At 45.0% G+C, this 19,275-nt stretch overlaps 1 protein-coding gene across 3 annotated transcripts in view; it reads left to right on the top strand.

The window, feature by feature from the left end:
- The window catches only part of LOC135911386 (uncharacterized), a 497,365-nt gene that overhangs the window by 351,115 nt on the left and 126,975 nt on the right, over positions 1–19,275 (top strand). Inside the window, exon 7 of one of the 3 annotated variants that reach the window (XR_011515167.1) lies at positions 13,742–13,795. The exons of the other annotated variants lie outside the window; for them this stretch is intronic. The gene's annotated coding sequence lies outside the window, so the exon portion shown is untranslated. The remainder of the gene's footprint in view (positions 1–13,741; positions 13,796–19,275) is intronic. 3 annotated transcript variants of the gene reach the window in all.

Raw genomic sequence — 19,275 nt, 5'->3', positions numbered from 1 at the left:
AAAATTTGAATGACACAATTGTGTTTGTTATATGGTACTTATTAGCGAGATAGAGATAGAGAGACAGATAAATGGTATGGGAAAGTAAGGGAGGTTAACAGGATGAGATTTCGGCTTGATGTCCTGCACCTAATAGTGAGCATATTTCGAATGCGCTGTAGACACTAGCGGCGGGAGGAGTTTCAACTCTCCATGTGCCACGAATGTAACGGCGCGCGACGGTCAGGCTGGGCTCAGAAGACGCATGCACCAGCTACGATGATTCTAAAGGAATCTTAAGCTCGGGCCGAACTCCGATGCAGCCTATTAAAATACATGTAAAAAGCGGAAACGCCCTCCTGAGATAACCACTGGTGCTATTTTCATGAAATTTGTTGTATTTCAGAGAGAAATTTTTATTCGAGTGATTGTGGCAGAATTTCGATTTAGAGTTTTAATTTCATTACAACAATTTTCAAACATACTGACGTTAGAAATATTGAAGCACCAAAGTTTACAAAATACGACCTCGGTATCAAGAAGACATATCGCGGTTGTGTAAACGGCATCGATTAGATCATTCAAAGCAGACGAATTCTATATGCCATGTATTTTTCGTGAATTTGTTACGTTTTGTACAAGGGTTCTGCAATGCTGTATATTCAAATTACTAAACTTTTTTTCAGGTTCATGTGGAACATACAAGTTTTATCCGCTTTAGATGTATTATTAGATTCAATTCAAAGCCTTGTTATATCATTTTTCATTGCATAGTTACAGATGCGTAAACTTGATAGTATCGTTTTCTGAAAATTTGCCATTTCTTGCCACACACTTAAAGAATTGGGGACGTAAATGAAAAAATTACCGACGATTACGTTACTTCCTAATGCGAAATTTGAGCGCAGCAAATAAGCTGTTTCACCTTTTCGATAGATTGAGGCAAAGAAATCGAGCAACACATGTATGCGCTATCACAGAATTTTTTTTTTCACACGTATTCCTTTAACAAAGACTCCACTAACAGTTCTTGACAGTCATGAAGGAAGCTTTGTGGTCGGAGAAATAGACTGATATATGTTCGACTTGGTACACCAATGCTTGATTCTCAAAGACGAGATCTATACAAGTGCCTCGCGAGGTTGTCACAGCCGTGGGACGCGTTACGAGCGAGAGGAACGGGATGTTCTCCCGCATAAGTGTTAGGAAATTGCTGTTTGTCTTTATGTCAACATTAAAGTCCCCCACTACTAACATCGGTGTGGATCGTTGGACGGTTAATGCGAGTTGCAGGAAGTGCACGACGTCTTTCGTGAGTGCGGTAGCGGACTCACGAAAGCGGTATCAGTCGGTCGCTGCTAGCGCTGGGGGGATGAAAGGGGGGCGGAGCTGGTTACGAGGCCGACGATAACGCCGACGACGACGCGAAACCCAGGAACGGACGCCAAAGAGCCATTTGTGTAGCCAGCCCTCCTCCACAGTCTCTCCTCCTCCCTTCCATCATCCTCCCTCGCCCGGAGAGCCGACAGCGCGCATGCGCGGCGGCGGAGCAGCAGATTCGTCGGCGAGCTGGTTACGAGGCCGACGCCGACGACGACGACAACGCCGACGACGACGACAACGCCGACGACGACGACGACGCGAAACCCAGGAACGGACGCCAAAGAGCTGCGCTCTAAAATTTGAAGCCAGGAGTCACTAGATTTAAAGTTTTTCTTTTTACCTGCAACAAACCTTTCCGTTCGTCGCCATGTGGTTGCGGAGAAAAACGAATTCTCCTTTTATATGTATATATGAACGAGCGAACGTGAAGAGCAGCGGGGCGTGAAAGACGGCCATAGCGGATAGAGGGTGAGGACGTAAGCGAAGGACGAGGGTGCAGCGAAACCATCAGGAGGAAGGCGATGTAGGAGGGTATGGCAAAAGCGGCGTGAGAAGAAAAGCGTAGTGCCGCGCAAGATGGGCTCTGCAGCGACGACCGCTACGAGATGGCGCCAGCGTAGCGCGCCGTCGTCTCTTCAGCGACGGCATGCGGAGAGTGTGTCTACCGATTCGATATATGGAAACAAAGCGCTGCATGAGCGGCGGCTGCTGGGAATCGCGCTCATGTGTCAAACAAGCGCTGCCTTTCGCCCACTCCCGATTAGTGAGGTAGTGGCGCCCCACTTCGCTCTGTTTGCATTGTGCCGCACGAGACAGGTTGTATGCACCACCAATTGATTGCGAAATGAAAACGCGTGTACATTTTGCTTTTGTGAGTATAGTAATAGACGGTGAATTTCTTACTCCAGAAGGAAATGGCACAACCTGAGCCAATCCCAAATTCGGTAAAATGTATCGCAGAGAGTTCATAGCGTTCTACTACGAGGGAATGACTGGGGAATGAAAGCCGACCTCGACGGCGGGGTGCAGTTTAAGAGAGCGTCCTAACGTGTTCGCTGCCACGAGGCAAGAATGGGACAAGCTGACACATTGTAGCTCCTGACGCAAGAAAAGAAGTAATTAATTCTAGTGGCCGACAGGAAGCTAGAGCACACACAAGTGCTCTAGCTTTTGTTATGCGGGACGTGACGTATAAGCGCCAGTCATGTCAATGAAGTTTAACGAAGTCGAATCGTTCTATAACCTAGTTCTCGGGGCCTCTAGAATCCTTCGTTGTACAGGTCGTTTCATTGCATAGGTGGCGCAGCACTCTGTGGTGTGTGTTTCTCTTCTGTGTGTCTCGTCAAAATGTTGCGCAATCCAACTTCTAAAGTACTATACCAACACGGCCAGTCGTCAACCTTGGCGCAGCACACAGCTCACACAAGAACAGGGACATAGTTATATACACGTTATACAGATCATTCTGTTCAAGAGACGTTCGTTGTAGAGGTGCTCGACTGTAGTTGGTGTCGGCATTACAGAAACATGCGTACAATTTGAGCGTCGTGTTGCTATGCCTGCTGCGTCAGGAGTTCAATGCAGGTATTTATGTCACAGGGCTGTTCTTAATATGTTCTATTGTGTCCGAATGACGCAAGCGCACGCGTACACGTTATCATTCATAACCACAGCAGTGACTCTGGTAATCTTAGTACTCGTCTAACACATTTTTCGTTGTTTTAAGGTTAGCGGGAAAATCAGAGCAGGGTTAATGAACCGCTTCGGTAACAGCGAAAGCTTCTTAGATCAATATCGCCCAGTCAAAGCCGTTAAAGAGCACCAACGTTACGTTGAAGGTCAGATTTGGCAGCAACGCGCTTTTTCAGAGCCGAAAAATAAGCGGTATCGTCAATGCCAAGGCCCATTCGCAAAAGAAACAAGAAAAATAAAATGCATTACGTCAATGTCGCCATGTAGGTGTGATGTGATACTTGCAGTGACCTAAGTTGAAGAAAAAATGGCTGTGGCTTAGCTAAGGTTAAGCCCAGTATGCGAAGCATACTAGCCTTTATTTTAACGCGACAGCGTTAAGGAGCTCGTGTCGCAGAAAAGCCGGTGTCGTCGGCGTAGGCTCAGGCGTGCGGCGCTTGCTCAGGCGCACATTTCGTTGTCGCGCCGAACGCTGCGTTGCTCGACGCTCACCGCGTCCGATGCGGGGCGCGTAGTCGCTGCGCTGTAGCAAAGCCACCTAGAAACAGGCTCTGTAGCACGCCGCAACCTTCGCTTCTCACTCCAACGGGCAGCTCTGTCTCCAGGAGGCATCTCACCTCGTGAGTGTCTAGCAGAGGCAAGCGCATCTGCTTATATACCGCCGCGACGCCGCGAGCGACGGCGCGAGTTGGAGCCCCGTTTCTCCTCTGTCGTGACGTCACAGTGTCACGTGCTCAGCCTTGAAGGCGACGCCGCGAGCGACGGCGCGAGTTGGAGCCCTGTTTCTCCTCTGTCGTGACGTCATGGTGTCACGTGGTATTGAAGGCGACACCGCCGCGCCTGAGGAGCTGGGTGGAGCTCTAGTAATATGCTTCGCATAACAGAAAGGTCTGTGTAAGAGCGGCAGATACCCGTTGACCCTTGGGGCACATACCCAATGGACCCATGGATACATACCCAGTAGTGTGTGTTTTATACATTTTTCATACATCGTCGGTGAAATGATTTTTTTATATTCCCCTGACTACATATATGTACACGCGAAAATGTTACCTTGCCCAGCAAAATAAAGTTTGGAATACAAATGCTGGTGCTCGACGGCTTAGCTTACCTCTGTGAGCTCTGTTTGCGGGGTGCATTTGCATCACAGTTTGCGCTACACTACTACTTGATATGTTACCTGTTGCCATGAGGGTTTCCTTCCTCGTACAAGTGGAGACTTTTCTCAAAAGAAAAAATAGAAAAACTCGTTTTGTGGTAGGTGAGGCCTTAAATTCTTCTCGAAAGTGTAGAGATATGTAATATGACCGCCCCAACCTTTAGGTTTGTTTCGCGTTGAGACTCACAGACGTTTAAAGGACACTAAACAGAAACACTTTTTCATCTTAGACTAATAACCATACGTTTCAAATGTATTTTCGTTGCTTTCCAAGTAATGGATTCATTTTAAAAATCTGCACTGGATGTTTACATGACCATTAAAAAGCTTTATTTTGAGCTACCCCGTAGTGTGTGACTCCGGAATAATTTAGGTCTCCGGGGGCTGTATAACGTGAAATTAAATCTGAGCATATACGAGTATTTTTGCATTTAGGCCCCGCTGAAATGTGGCCGCCGAGACAGGGTTGGAACCCATGACCTCAAGCTCAGAAGCGAAATGCCATAGCCACTAAGATACCACGACAATAAAGCTGACAGTTTTGTTTTAAAGAATTTTGCAGCAAAACGCGCATCGTAGGTACAGGAATGACGCAGATTTTGAAGTGTTTCCTTTTTTTTCGTATTGGGGTCGTTGGGCCTCTGTAATTGTTCTTGAAAATTGCGAGATCTGTGTATTACTCTCTTGGAACTGAATGCACTACATCATCGGCGATAAAGAAGTTAGCTACGCCTGTTGAGCGGAGACTGTCGAAACCCGGTACGTCACTGTGAGTTGGAGCGCGAAGCTGAAAGCGGCACGTTAGCCCCAAATTTGGACATTGCGCCTTCTTTTTCAGGCATACCAAACTTCTTCTGATGGCAGTAGTGGTTTTTATAGTATTCTAGATGGTTAATGAGATAATGCAACTTAAAAAAAATTCTTTAGACTGTCTGATTTCAGTGTCTCTTAGAGGAGACGTCTTTTGCAAAGCTATGCTCCTGTATCCAGCGCCGTATTCCTCATTCTCCCTCTTGAATATTCTGCATTCTCAAATAATTTGTAGAGATATTTTAGTTTCTGCCTAGTTTATCTAGCTTCCAGTCTAGGGAACTTTTAATTTCAGGTGCAAGGGCATTGTACCTTCGGAAAGTTTTGGGTATTGTCCTTCCGCGTCGCTATACTTATGCGTCGTTCAGCCGAGGAACTTGCGCTGAACTACAACACTGCTCTTCCTGCAGTCTGCTTGTACGTGTTCACCGAGACGCCATCTTCCCCTCAGTGCCTCCTTTCTTGCATCATCTCTGAATGCTTGCTTCTTGGAAGACACCAGCCTAGTTGCATCAGTTCCATTCGGCATTGCACAGTGAACACCGTCATTCGCGTATGCAGTGCACAGGACTGATGAGGTATTGGTCGCTCCATCGGACTGTCTGTCACAATCTTTCACTTTCGTGAAGTGAGCTCCCAATCTTGATGGTTATCTACATGTATCCCAACTCAGTCATGATAGTTGGCACCCAACAGGTAGGAAAACAAAAACAAAACCTCAGGCGCTGTTTTCCTACAATTTTCGAACAAGGTAAGAGCAGTGTAGCTTCCTAACTACTATTTTTGTTGTATTAGCGATGTAACATGAGGTTGGTCGGAGTTAACAAATTTTGAAGAAAACATTTTTGTGCACGTGCGTCGGCACGTACGTAACAAGAAAGTAGCCAAAGTATCCAAGTATCTTAAGATACAAATCGAAATTATCGTATCGGATACAATACTTGCCGGTAGTATCTTGTATCTGCATCTCAAACAATTGTTGCCCGAATATATTGTGTCGTATCACTATACAAATGCAAAGTTATTTGCCCAGCCCGGTTCTGGGCTCAGAAACAGTTACTGAAACTCGACATGGCTGCAATGCATGCTCACTGACTTGGAGAGGCAAAGCAGAAGAGTGGGTCTAAAAATTAATCTGCAGAAAACTAAAGTAATGCTTAACAGTCTCGGGAGAGAACGGAAATTTACAATAGGCAGCGAGACACTGGAAGTCGTAAGGGAATACATCTACTTAGGGCAGGTAGTGACGGCGGATCCGGATCATGAGACGGAAATTATCAGAAGAATAAGAATGGGCTGGGGTGCGTTTGGCAGGCATTCCCAAATCATGAACAGCAGGTTGCCATTATCCCTCAACAGAAAAGTATATAATAGCTGTGTCTTACCAGTACTCACCTACGGGGCAGAAACCTGGAGGCTTACGAAAAGGGTTCTACTCAAATTGAGGACGACACAACGAGCTATGGAAAAAAGAATGATAGGTGTAACGTTAAGGGATAAGAAAAGAGCAGATTGGGTGAGGGAACAAACGCGAGTTAATGACATGTTAGTTGAAATCAAGAAAAAGAAATGGGCATGGCCAGGACATGTAATGAGGAGGGAAGATAACCGATGGTCATTAAGGGTTACGGACTGGATCCCAAGGGAAGGGAAGCGTAGCTGGGGGCGGCAGAAAGTTAGGTGGGCGGATGAGATTAAGAAGTTTGCAGGCACGGCATGGCCACAATTAGTACATGACCGGGGTTGTTGGAGAAGCATGGGAGAGGCCTTTGCCCTGCAGTCGGCGCAACCAGGCTGATGATGGTGATGATGGTGATGATGATGATGACTGCAGCGACTTAGGCCATTCCCTTTAATCATTTTTATTTGCCGCCTCACCAAGTAGAAGGGCGGAAAGACTTGAAACGCGCGCTCTGCAGCCGACCACACGTACAATGCTCAGCAGTTGAAACGCGATAGTCGAAGCGCATGGTCGCCGGCACTTTTTGCACCCACTGTAAGTTCTGGGGACACCGAGGTGATGCATCGTGGTAGGCAGTGAAAGCGAGAAGCTTAATGACCCATTGTGACTACAGTTGTTCCCACGGCGATCAGCTAGTGCTCACCTGTGGCATAAAAAAAAAGCAGACAGTGACACCCGTGCGCTTTGTGTATAGCGTTTCAATCGCAAAGCACTGCACATTTCCGACACTGCTTCGATATGGTGTAGTACTTCTATCAATAAAAAAGCAGCCGTTCATACGCGAGAGCTTTATGTCAAATTGTAATTGCCTGTCTTCCTCAGCTGTGAGGGATCCGAAGCTTTGGCTACGCAGTCGAACACTAGGATTTGTACTCGCCATTTTGCCGTCTAATCCATCCATCAGTCTTTCTTTTAGGCCATATTTTCCATCCTCGCGCTTTCCATCTCTACTTGCGTCTGGCACATGATTGCATGCTGTGCATCGACGGCGACCGCAAAAGCACCGGCATGTTCGCACTTGCCGCTACCCATGGCACTCGTCGCGCTACGTGATGTGAAATGAACCATTATTGAAAATTTGGCTAGTTTCTATGTCATATTGCAAATACCAAAACAATTATAACGAGCAGTGAACGGGAACTTGTGGTATCGGCGAAGCAGCTAAATAAACAAAAAGAAGGAGGCGTACGTCTTTCTTTGTCCGTAGCTTTAGTGCACAGCTCTTTGGCGCCCCTTCCTGCGCTGAACGTTAGCGTAACCGAGCGAACGAGCACAGCAAAGGATGAGAGAGCGTAGGCAAAGTGCCGCGGAGCATGAAAGACGGCGTTGGTTAATAGAGGGCGAGGAGAAAAGCGAAGGAGGAGGGTGCAGCGAAACCATGTGCCGCAGAGTGGTGGAGGAGGGTATGGCGAAAGCAAGAGAAGAAAAGCGTAGTGCCGCGCAAGACGGGCTCTGCGGCGATGAACGCTAGGAGACGACGTGAGAGTAGCGCGCCGTCGTCTGTTCAGCGATCGCATGCGGAGAGCGTGCTTACCAATACGATCTATGGAAACAAAGCGCTGCATGATCGGGGGTCTGTCTGCAGCGGCTGCTGTGAATCGCGCGCATGCGGCACCTACGCGTTGCCTCTCGCAATCTCTCCATTTTCGAGGTATCACGCCGCCCTTCGCTCCGTTTGCAATGTGCCGCACGAGAGAGATTGTCCGCGCCAGCCACGAAATCGCGATATGAAAACCCGCATAGCTTTCGCAGTAGGCAGTATCATAATCATCGGAGAGTTTGTTATTCCATGAAGAAGCGGTACAACCTGATGCTTTCCCAAAGGCGGTACAATGTCTCGCAACGGTTTCGTCGCGTTCTGCTTTGAAGGAATGACTGGGGAATTAGGGCAGAACTTGAAGGCGGGGTGCACTCTAACAGAGCATCCCAAAGCGTTTGTTACGACGATGCGAGAATGATACAAACTGATTCGCTCTCGCTCGTGATGCAAGGAAGGAAGTAAATTATTCTAGTGGCCGATAGCGATCTAGAGTGCACACAAAGGCTCTAGCTTGTGCTATGTGGGACTTGACGTATATGGGACAGTCACGACAAAGATGTATGAAGCCCAACGGCTTTATAACATAGTTTTTGGGGCCTCCACATCCTTCTTTTTACCTGACGCTTCATTGTAAAGATCCCGCAGCACGCAGCTCACACCAGAAAAGGGACAGAGTTATTCATTCGTTATGCACGTCATTCTGTTCAAGAGAAGTTCGTTGTAGATGTGCTCGGCTATAATTGCGGTCGGCATGATACAAACACGCGTGCAATTTGAACATCGTGATGCTATGCTTCCGGCGTCAGGAATTTGATGCCGCTACTTACGCGCGCAGGGAGGATTTTTCAGCAGCGCTATTGGAGCCGAATAATAACCTGTACGTGAAAGTGTTATCCGTCATAATTACCGCAGTGACTCTGGCAATGTTACTAGTCTTCTAACAAATACTTCGTCGTTTTATATTTGTGAAGAAAATCAGAGCAGTGTTCTTCAACCGCTTCGGTATCAGCGAAAGCCTCTTATATCAATATCGCCCAGTCGGAAGTCCTTAAAGAGCACCAACGTGAGGTTGAAGGTCACATTTTGCAAGAACGCGCTTTTTGAGAGCCGAAAATAAAAAAAGGTATCGTCAACGCCAACGCCCATTCGCGTAAAAAGGAATGAAAAAGGCAATACGTGAATGACGCCGTGTAGGACTGATGTGATACTTGCAGGGGCCTTTGTTGAATAAAAAAACAAGGTTTATAATAGAGCGGCAGGTATGCGTTGACCGCTGGTCCACATACTCGGTGGCACACTCCCAGCGGTCCCATGGATACATGCGCAGTAGTATTTATTTTATGCATTATTCAAACATTGTCGATGAAATGTTTTTTTTTAATCTTTCCCTGCCTGCATGTATTAACACACAAAAATGTTGCCGTGCACAGCTAAATAACATTTCGTGTACAAATGCTGGTGCTCGACGGCTTAGCTTACCGCTGTGAGCTCAGTTTGCGGGGTGCATTTGCATCACCATTTGCACAACACTGCTACTCGATATGTTACCTGTTGCCATGAAAGTGGCCTGCCTAGTAAAAGTGGCGACTTTTCTTAACAACAGAAGCACAAAAACTCGTTTTGCGGTACGTCAGGCCTTAAATTCTTCTCGAAAGTGCAAAGATATGTAATATGGCCGCCCCCACGTTTAGGGTTGTTTCGCGTTTAGACTCACAGACGTTTATATGACGCTAAAAAGAAACACTATTTCATCTTCGACTAATAATTATGTAATAGATTCATTTAAAAATGCGTACTGGATGTATGCATGCCCAGGAAAAGGAGTTTTATAATTAGGTACGCCGTAGTGTGAGACCCGAATAATTTACACCTCCAGGGGCTGTATAACGTGAAAATAAATCTGAGCGTATACGTGTATTTTCGCATTTAGTCCCTAGTGAAATGTGGCCGCCGAGACAGGGATGGAACCGATGATGTGAAGATCAGAAGCGCCGCGCCATAGCCACTCAGATGCCACGCCAATAAAGCTGAACAATTTTTTTAAAGAATTTTGCGGCTAAATGCTCACCGTAGGTACATAGGTGATACAGATTTCGAATGGTTTGCTTTTTTTCGTTTTATGTTCATTGGGCCTCAGTAATACTTTTGAAACTTAGGAGTTCAGTGCATCGCTCACTTCCAACTGAACGCACTCCGTCATTAGCGATCAAGAAGTTAGCTAGACCTGCTGATCAGACACGGTCAAAAACAGTGACGTCACTGTGAGCTGGAGTCGAAGTTGAAAGCAAAACGTTACCCCCGAGTTTGGATGATGGGCCTTGTTTTCAGGCTTACCAAACCGCTTCTGAGAGTAGTAGGGGTTTTTATAGTGTTTAGATGGGTAATGAGTTAACGGAACTGAAAAAATTCTTTTTAATGTCTCTTCAAGGGGACGCCTTTGCAAGGCTAGGCTCCTGTATCCAGCGCCGTATTTCTCATTCTCCCGCTTGAATGTTCTGCATTCTCAAATAATTTGTAGAGAAATTTTATTTTATGTTTAGCTGATCTAGGTTCTAGTCTAGGGAAATCTTAATTTCATGCGCAAGGGCCTGGTACGTTCGGAGAGATTGGTCATTTTCCTACCGCGTCGCTTTGTTTTTGCGTCGTTCAGCCGAGAAACTTGAGCTGAACTACTACACTGCTTTTCTTGCCGTCCGCGAGGATGTGTTTGCCGAGACGTCATCCTAATTCCAGTGCATCCTTTCTTGCATCATCTCTGTATGCTTGCTTCTTGGAAAACACCAGTCTAGTTGCATCAGCTTCATTTGGCATTGCACATTGAGCACCGTCTTTCACGTGTGCAGTGCACAGGACTGATGAGTTATACTTCGCTCCATCGGATTGCCTATCACAGTCTTTCACTTTCGTGAAGTGAGCTCCCGATCTTGTTACTTATCCACATGTGTACGTTCCAACGATATTGATACCGACTCAGTCATGTTTGTTTACACGCAACAGGTAAGGGAATCCAAAACAAAACAGCAGACGCTGTCTTGCAACAAGCCAAGAGCAATACCGCTTTCTAACTGCTTTTTTTGTATTCCCAATGTGGAAAGAAATACACCAACATATAACCTTGACTAAATTGAATTACCTTTTCTCTAGAAAGACTCGTCTTCTGATGCGCCTTTCTTGTCATTTTATTCCAATACCTTATCACATAATAGTAATCCTATTCTAATGTCAAATAGCCACGCAAGAAATCTCCTCACTCTACACGTTTCTGCACATAATACGACGTCTTTGAATAATACTTCCTGTTCAAGTACACTGAGCATTATTTAAGGGCACGCTGTGGAGTTGTAGAGTAATTCCTTAAAATTTCGAAATCCTGCCTTTTCCCACAAGTGCTGAAATCCAGGTGGAAGGTGCAAGAATTTGTCCAAGCAATTGACCATAAAGCCAATGACATCTGAACACGAACTAGAAGGAGCTTGTGTGGCCCCCCCATAATCACTTTCAATCTTCTAAGCCTCTCAAAAACCGCTCAAGCAGTAAAACCCCACGAAGAATATACTTGTCGCTTTGAATAATAAAATTAAGCATCTTCTGCATTAAGTGTCATGTTACATTGAGATGGACTTCGGATAACGCTGAAGCATCACAGACGAAGATTTAGATCGGCTCCTGTAAATAAGCCAAGCCTCCGAGGAAACGTTTCTGTAAGCGGCACCTCATCCTCATGTACATTTGGCGGATTGGCATGATATTGCGCTGAGCAGCACCAGAAAGATATATATTTTGTGCTATTTCAAAGGCCTAGTTGTTTTTTCTGGACTTTACTAGCACAGTGTTTGGCTTACTACAATATTAATATAAATGCTGAAACTCAATTCCAAGAATACACGAGTCAATGCGTACATATGACAACACAAATGGCAACTGTGTCCGGCTGTTCTCCGCAAAGTGGCAGCAATTCTGCGATACACGCAGTTATAATAAGGCGCGAGATCGCTCGCGTCTCAAAGCGATAACTGACGTTCGCAGGATAAAATCAGGCGTGCTGTCGAGGCCGTAATACTCAGATAAAAAAAATGGATGGAAAGCGCCATAGAAAGCTACGCGCTTTAATGAAGGAATGAGAATGTGGAATGTGTGTAATTGTTGCGGAGATGATATTTAGATGCAGTTTATTGATTCAATGCGTAACACCGCAGAAGACAAAGCCGTCCACCAGCACATTTCCAGAAGTAGCACAGATGGCTATATGAAATAGGAGGCTCGTAATTGGTGTACCGTCCTGTGTTGAGCTATTCGGCCTGCACATCAAACTAGTGGACCAGCAAGCAATCACGTGGCATTAGTTTCTGTTGCCGTATAACTGTCACGTGGGACACTTTAACACGCGATTGGAGTTAGCTTAGCCCGACTGACATCGAAACCTGTAGAGGTGAATTTTTATTGCTGCATATTTGCATTCGCTGTTTCTAGACCACGTAGCAATGATTCACTTGGCATGTCCGCATTTTAACGGGAATTTCAACACGCTTGCTCTAATAAGCGTATATGCGTCGGTACACTGGCTTCAATCACACAAGGGATTACAAATGGTGGTTGAAATACTATATGCAGGGGGTGGCATTTCCATTGTGAAATGGTCCAGGCAGGGTGCTCGACAATTCTTTCGTAAATATTACTTCGGCGCTAGATACCACGAACAGTTAACGGCGTCACGCTGGAATATCAATTTAAAGGCCATTTTCAGTAGGTACATTTTGGTATACAGCGTACTCAAGTTTGCAGTCTCTCTGGACCTGTGACGTTGAATCATCAATGTTCTCTTTCATCGCGCAAATAATATTCGTTTATTATTTTCCGTAGAATTTACTATGATAATATTATTTACTTGGATAATGCTCTTTCCCACCGCGTATATGCTTCAAACATTATTCCTCGAAAAAATGTGCAATGTACAAATATCTGCTATATAGCTGCAAGATATTAAGCTACCACGCAGCCATTAATCAGTCCTCGAAAAGAACATGAATTTAAAAAGTTTGTTTTTCCTAATTGTAAACTATGTGCATTATATTATGTAAGGGCAACTTCAAAGCACGGGAATACTGCTACAACAAAGCTTTTGCAACTGTATGAAATCAAACCCGTTTAGGTTTTAGCACGCTGGGTTCTCGCTAATTATTTCTTATTGTTATTTATGGCTAACGAACACCAAATCGTTCATACAATTTTGAACCATGGCATGATTTTTGCAGATATGTATCCGGCAGTGACAATGGTAGCAAGATAAATTACATTATATTCATTCGATTTTAACACGGCGGTAGAATTGTAGGTGGGCAGAAACGAGCGCCGTGAGTGCATCTACATTCCTCTCGAGTTTATACGAATATCACCACCAGATGGTTAGATGGTGTTACGGGCCTACATAAGAGCTTTGCAAGCTTTCTGTGCGCTGTAAACAGTTTCATGTCGGACATTTTCTAGGGTTAAGGGACTGTTCCCGTTTCTAATGACACGCTGTGAGTTTCAGCTGGAATTTCACCCACACACAAAAATAATGAGTGTACCAGGCAGTATGGGACCTGACAGTTAGAAATAGGCGCGGAAGATCTCCACATGACTCGCGCATGCGGACTGTCGACATTTCCTTCAAAGCGAAATTTTTTACTGGTGACGAACAGTGTCAAAAATATTTGCTCTGTACCTTATCGTGCAGAATACTGAGCTCATGGATAACGTTGCTTTAGGCCAGAGGTTCAAGAATGCTCAGGTACGTGTTCGGCACTTCCTTATTCATTGTCATGCTCTCTAAAGAAACAAAAAAGATAACCCGTTCTAAAAAAATATGCATAACACAATCCTGATAACTACGTGGTACTTAATTACGAGGCAGAGAGAGAGAGAGATAAACGGGACGGGAGATTCATGGATGTTAACCGGATGAGCTTCTGGTTGTCTGCGCTGCACCTAATTGCGAGCATACTTAGAATACGCTATAGGCGCAGGGGCTGGGATGAGTTTGGACCGGTGGCGCCTTCATGCGGTGGCGCCACGGATGTAACGGCATGTGATGGACTAGGCTGAGGAGACGCAATCGTCAGCTACGATTATTCTAGAGGTAGTTTTAGCTCGGGCGCAACTCCGATGGGGCCTATTCAAGTACATGTAAAATGCATAAACGCTCTTCTGAGACACCCACTGGGTAGATTTTAATGAAATTAGTTGCATTGGAGAGACAAAGCTAAATTCTAGTGAACGCTAAGCGCAATTTCGATTTAGAGCTTTAATTGTGTAGGAATTATTTTCAAAATACTGAAGTTAAAAAAATAGAAGCACTAAGTTTACACATTACTAACTCTGTATTAAGAGCAGATATCGCCGTTCTCTGAACTACATTCATTAGATCACTCAAAGCGGAGGAATTTTATATGCCACACATTTTACGTGAATTCGTTCCGTTTTGTGAAAGGGTTCTGCAAAGGCTGTTTTTGAGGTTCATGTGCAAGCTGCCAATTTTTCTCGCTTTAGATGTACTACTATAGATGCAATCCAGAGCATTGCCATATCATTTTTCATTGCTGAGTTACAGAGTTGTGAACTTGTTAGCTTGGTTTCTGAAAATTTGCGATTTTTACCACATCTTTCTAAGAAAATTACTATATAGATCAAACATTGCAAACAAACAGTCACTAGATTTTAAGCCTTTCTGTGTCACACGAGACAAATTGTCCGCGGCAGCCAATAGATCGCGAAATGAAAAGGCACATGGATTCCGCTTTAGGGGCTATAGTAATCGTCGGTGAATTTCTTACTCCAGAAAGAAACGGTATAAGCTGAGCCGATCACGAAGGCGATACAACGTCTCGCAGCGGGTTCGTAGCATTCTACTACTAAGGAATGACTGGGGAATGAGAGCCGACACCGTAGGTGGGGCGCAGTTTAACAGAGCGTCCCAAAGCGTTCGCCGCCACAAGGCGAGAATGGAACAAACTGACACGCGCTCTCAATCTTGTCGCAAGAAAGGAAGCAAATAATTCTATAGTCCGGTAGGAAGCTAAAGCGCACACAAGTGCTGAGACTTGTACTATGTGAGGCTTGACGTATGCGTGCCTGTAATGTCAAACAAGTATAATGGTGTTGAGCGGCTTTGTAACGTAGTGCTTGCAGTCTCCGGAATCCTTCTTTGTACAGGTCACTCCATTGTAAAGATCGCGCAACACACAGCCCACACAACAATAAGGAAAGAGTTATTCATTCGTTATACAGGTGATTCTATTAAAGAGGCGTTCGTTGTGGAGCTGCTCGACTGTAGTTGGCGTCGGCATGAGAAACATGCCTACAATTTGATCATCGTGTAGGTATGCCTCTAGGGTCCGGAATTCGATGCAATCACCTATGATCACGAAAAGCCGAGCTACAGCTGCCATTGGAGCCGAATTGTAGACGTACACGCGTACATGTTATCGGTCCTAAGCATTGCAGTGACTCTGGCAATCTTAGTAGTCTTCAGGCGAATACTTCGTCCTTTATGATTATCGAGGAATGCAGAGCAGTGTCCTCTAACCGCTTCGCTAGGAGCGAAAGTCTTTTAGCTCAATATCGCCCAGACGGAGCCCTTAAGGAGCCCCAACGTGATGTTGAATGTCGCCTTTGTCACGAACACGCTTTTTGAGAGCCTAGAAAAAAAGAAGGTAACGTCAACATCAGTGCCCATTTGCAAAAAAAAGGAAGAAAGAAAGAATAGAGAAAAAACGCATTACGTGAATGTCGCCGTGTAGGTGTGATGTGATACCTGAAGTGACCTAAGTTGAAGTCGAAAAAGGTTTATATAAAAGCGGCAGATATTCGTTTACCCCTGGGACACATACCCACTGGCATACACCCAGCGGTCCCATGAATACATACCCAGTAGTATGTTTTTTATACATTTCTCATATATCGTCGGTGAAATGTTTTTTTTTCTTCTCCTGTTTACATGTACTAACTCGCGAAACTGTTACAGTGACAGTAAAATAACATTCGGTATACAAATGCTGGTGCTTGACGGCTTAGCTTCCCGGTGCGAGCTCAACGGGGTGCATTTGTATCGTAATTTGCAATAAATTGCTACTTTATATTTTCCGTAGTGCCATGAATGTAGTCTGCCTCGCAGAAGTGGAGGCTTTTCTCAAGAGAATACAAACGAAAACTCGTTTTCCGGTACGTCAGGCTTTAAAACCCCCTTGTGCTATATTACTGGAAGAACTGCGAGCGCCTTCGTCCTGTCGTCTGCTTCACATTCCGGTGCTCTGACTTCTGCCACCTGCGGCGCTGTTCACAAGTGCGCCGGTGAGGCGCTGCTGGCACATTACGACGGCCGCCCGGTGCTTATAGAAAATGAATAACTGTTCAAGGTTAAAATGCACCATTGAAAACAAACGATGTGGATAAAAGGGCGGCGTGTTTGAAGACCAGAAACGTGAATGAATACAGACGCCTCTACGCCTGTTGTTGCGAAACACGAATTAACACCAATTTTCACAGCTTCCTAATTTTTATTTTTTTTTTTAAATTTAGTTCTGTCCTGCGCTTTTTCATTTGCCCTTTTCGCCAATGGGGGTCGGGGGCCTTCTTTCTTGCATACTTGCGCATTGACATTCACGTCTCATCATGCAGCACTTTACCCACGATCGTTTTGTAGTGACCTTACGAAGATAACTTAAGCATCCGTCGATACTAAGAAAACAGTAAATTAGAATATTTATTGCGGTTGCCCTCGATAAAGAAAAAGCGCAGCTCATTACTTTTTTACGTTGCAGTTTACCGACCTTGCCTTGTGCTGTTCCAAATTATGCTAGGCATCTGTGGGAAAAGTGAGCATTTGGAGAGTAATCGTCAAGTACTCGATAGTCAGTCCTCCAAGTGTCTTCCTTTTGCATTAGAAAGTACCTACTGCGTTAATTTTTCGATGTGAGAAAATTATAAAAATTTACATCTGCCTGCGTGGTTGGAATTCGCGAAACCGACGTGCAAGTTGGACATTCCTAGGTTGGATATCGATGCTTAATTTGTTACTGCAGTGTTCTATAATCAGGTGTTCAGACCGGCCCCATGTTTCACGATCGGCACCAAGTAGCCCAAAATGGACGAGGTTATAACGGCGGGCCTTAGCTTCTACTTCATCTGTTCCTGCTTACAGAATAACTTCATCCACTGCATTCGGTTCCGGGAGTGCGTGCATGGATTCTTCTCTTGATACTATCGGAAGATTAAAGTAACAGACATCTTCGACTTTGTCCAACGAGTTTTTTTATCATCTCGATCAATTTCTCGTTTTGGGACACCTATTGCTAATCGTCCTTACTTCAAAATGTAGATTCCTATGCAGTGCGAATTCAATCGAGGACTGCTAAACGTCCCACCTCGTTTGCCTCGTAACGGAACTCGTTTACGCGCATGGGTTCACTGCTATATCACAGGTATGAATAAGAAGGTTTTGCACCATGTGCGTGCACTCATTTGCAATGCCAAAGAAGACGCATGGGCGCTGTAGAACAGAAATAGCGTAGCGCGTCGGATTAGTGAACTAGGAGTGTTGGTTATTTACCTGAAATGAAAGCCAATGCCATGCATGATGAAGCTTCATCATCGTCGTTCTACCAAACGCATTCAGGGGTGGTGAGAAATTAGTGTTCCTCTTAGAAAGGCATCAAGGGGATATCTCTGACAATATTGTAGCTCTTGCTTCAAGATACGACCGTGGTGGGTGCAGGATTTATCTCTGCTTCAGGTTTTCTGTGGCAGAAACTCGATTTGCTTGTTTGATTTCTTCGTTCTGGTTTCGACTGTTGTGGCATCGCAGGAAGGCCCGAGAAACTCGCAGCGGGGGCAAGCTTCGGGAAAGGCGCTAGACGTCACGGCTCAAAGAACGGCCATCGAAGGGCGAGAGCTAAGTTGCCAAGGTTGCCTGCACGAAAAGCAGATTGCGCGCGTAACTAACCAGCATCGTCGTTGTGCCACCACACGTGTGTGCAGCATGGTGTAGCTAAACTCCAATAATTATACTTCAGAACGTACACTTTATTTTCCACGCCGAGATGGTCTTAGTATGACACCACCCGCTGATGGACTTACCGGGTCTCTTTAGATATCAGAATTAAGGTTCGCTCGACTCTTGTGAATCTCTTATTTTGTCATAACCTGAAGCACACCATCATGCCTCTCACCCTTAACTCAAACAGCGATGTTTTCTCATTGAAGACTTCTCTAGAATGTGTACCCGCACTATATGTTGTCATTATTTTCGTTCATCTCGGCATGTTTATTTGAGCATTTAGAATTTCCGCATGATGGCACAAGACGGGACTGTGAACGCCACCATTGCGTTCGTTATGGCAAGGTAACGCTGACCTGAAATAATAATCGCTTGACTGCTTAGAATACGTTGAATATTGAAAGGCTGTCCTTGTAGAGTTGAAACACATAAGACGGCACCACGCGGGACAAATAAATATGCAGAGTCACCGTTTTAACGACTTGGAGCACGTGCCTGCAGGCCTTTGCATCTGAGGGCGTCGCGGAGGCAATAGTGCAATAGGCGTTTATGTATTTTTGTCTCTCCTTCCTTCAGAGCTTAAAATTTAGGTGCTTAGGACATCCGAATCTCATTGCGACTATTTTAATACATATATTTATACAGCCGCGTTACATTGTTATATCCAACCACGATGCCATTTGTTAATAATTGCATCATCAACTGTATTACAACATTGCTTAGCGCTCTTTGGCCATGATTTGCCCTTGCGCCATAAAGCACCACAAATCATCTTCATTTTAGCGAGTAGAGACGTTTACCGCTGTCTGCAAATCTTCCCCTAACGCCTAATATGTAGTATGCCTAAACTGCTCAGTGGCCATGAGATGACTTGGTGGCACAGAGGCACCTTACTGGCACTTTGTTTAATTGCTTGTTTATTCCTCTAGACGGTGTCATGACACGCAATATACCCGCCCCCACGTTTAACCTCTCGCGTTGAGCCCCACAGATGTTTAGAGGAACCTAAAAAGAAACACTGTTTCATCTTAGACTGATAATTAATGCTCTGAAAACTATTTTCCCTACTTTCCATGTAATAGGTTCATTTAAAAAAATTATACTGGATGTTTACATTACAACTAAGATCACAATTTTATTATGATGTGCGCTGTAGTGTGCAACTCCAGGTTAGTTTAGACCTCCAGGGGTTCTTTAAATTGCAGGTAAACCTGAGT

The sequence above is a fragment of the Dermacentor albipictus genome, chromosome 6, assembly GCF_038994185.2.
Source record: "Dermacentor albipictus isolate Rhodes 1998 colony chromosome 6, USDA_Dalb.pri_finalv2, whole genome shotgun sequence".
In the NCBI taxonomy this organism is placed as follows: domain Eukaryota; kingdom Metazoa; phylum Arthropoda; class Arachnida; order Ixodida; family Ixodidae; genus Dermacentor; species Dermacentor albipictus.
Note: the sequence above shows the minus strand (reverse complement) of the source record. Positions and strands in the feature narration are given on the sequence as shown.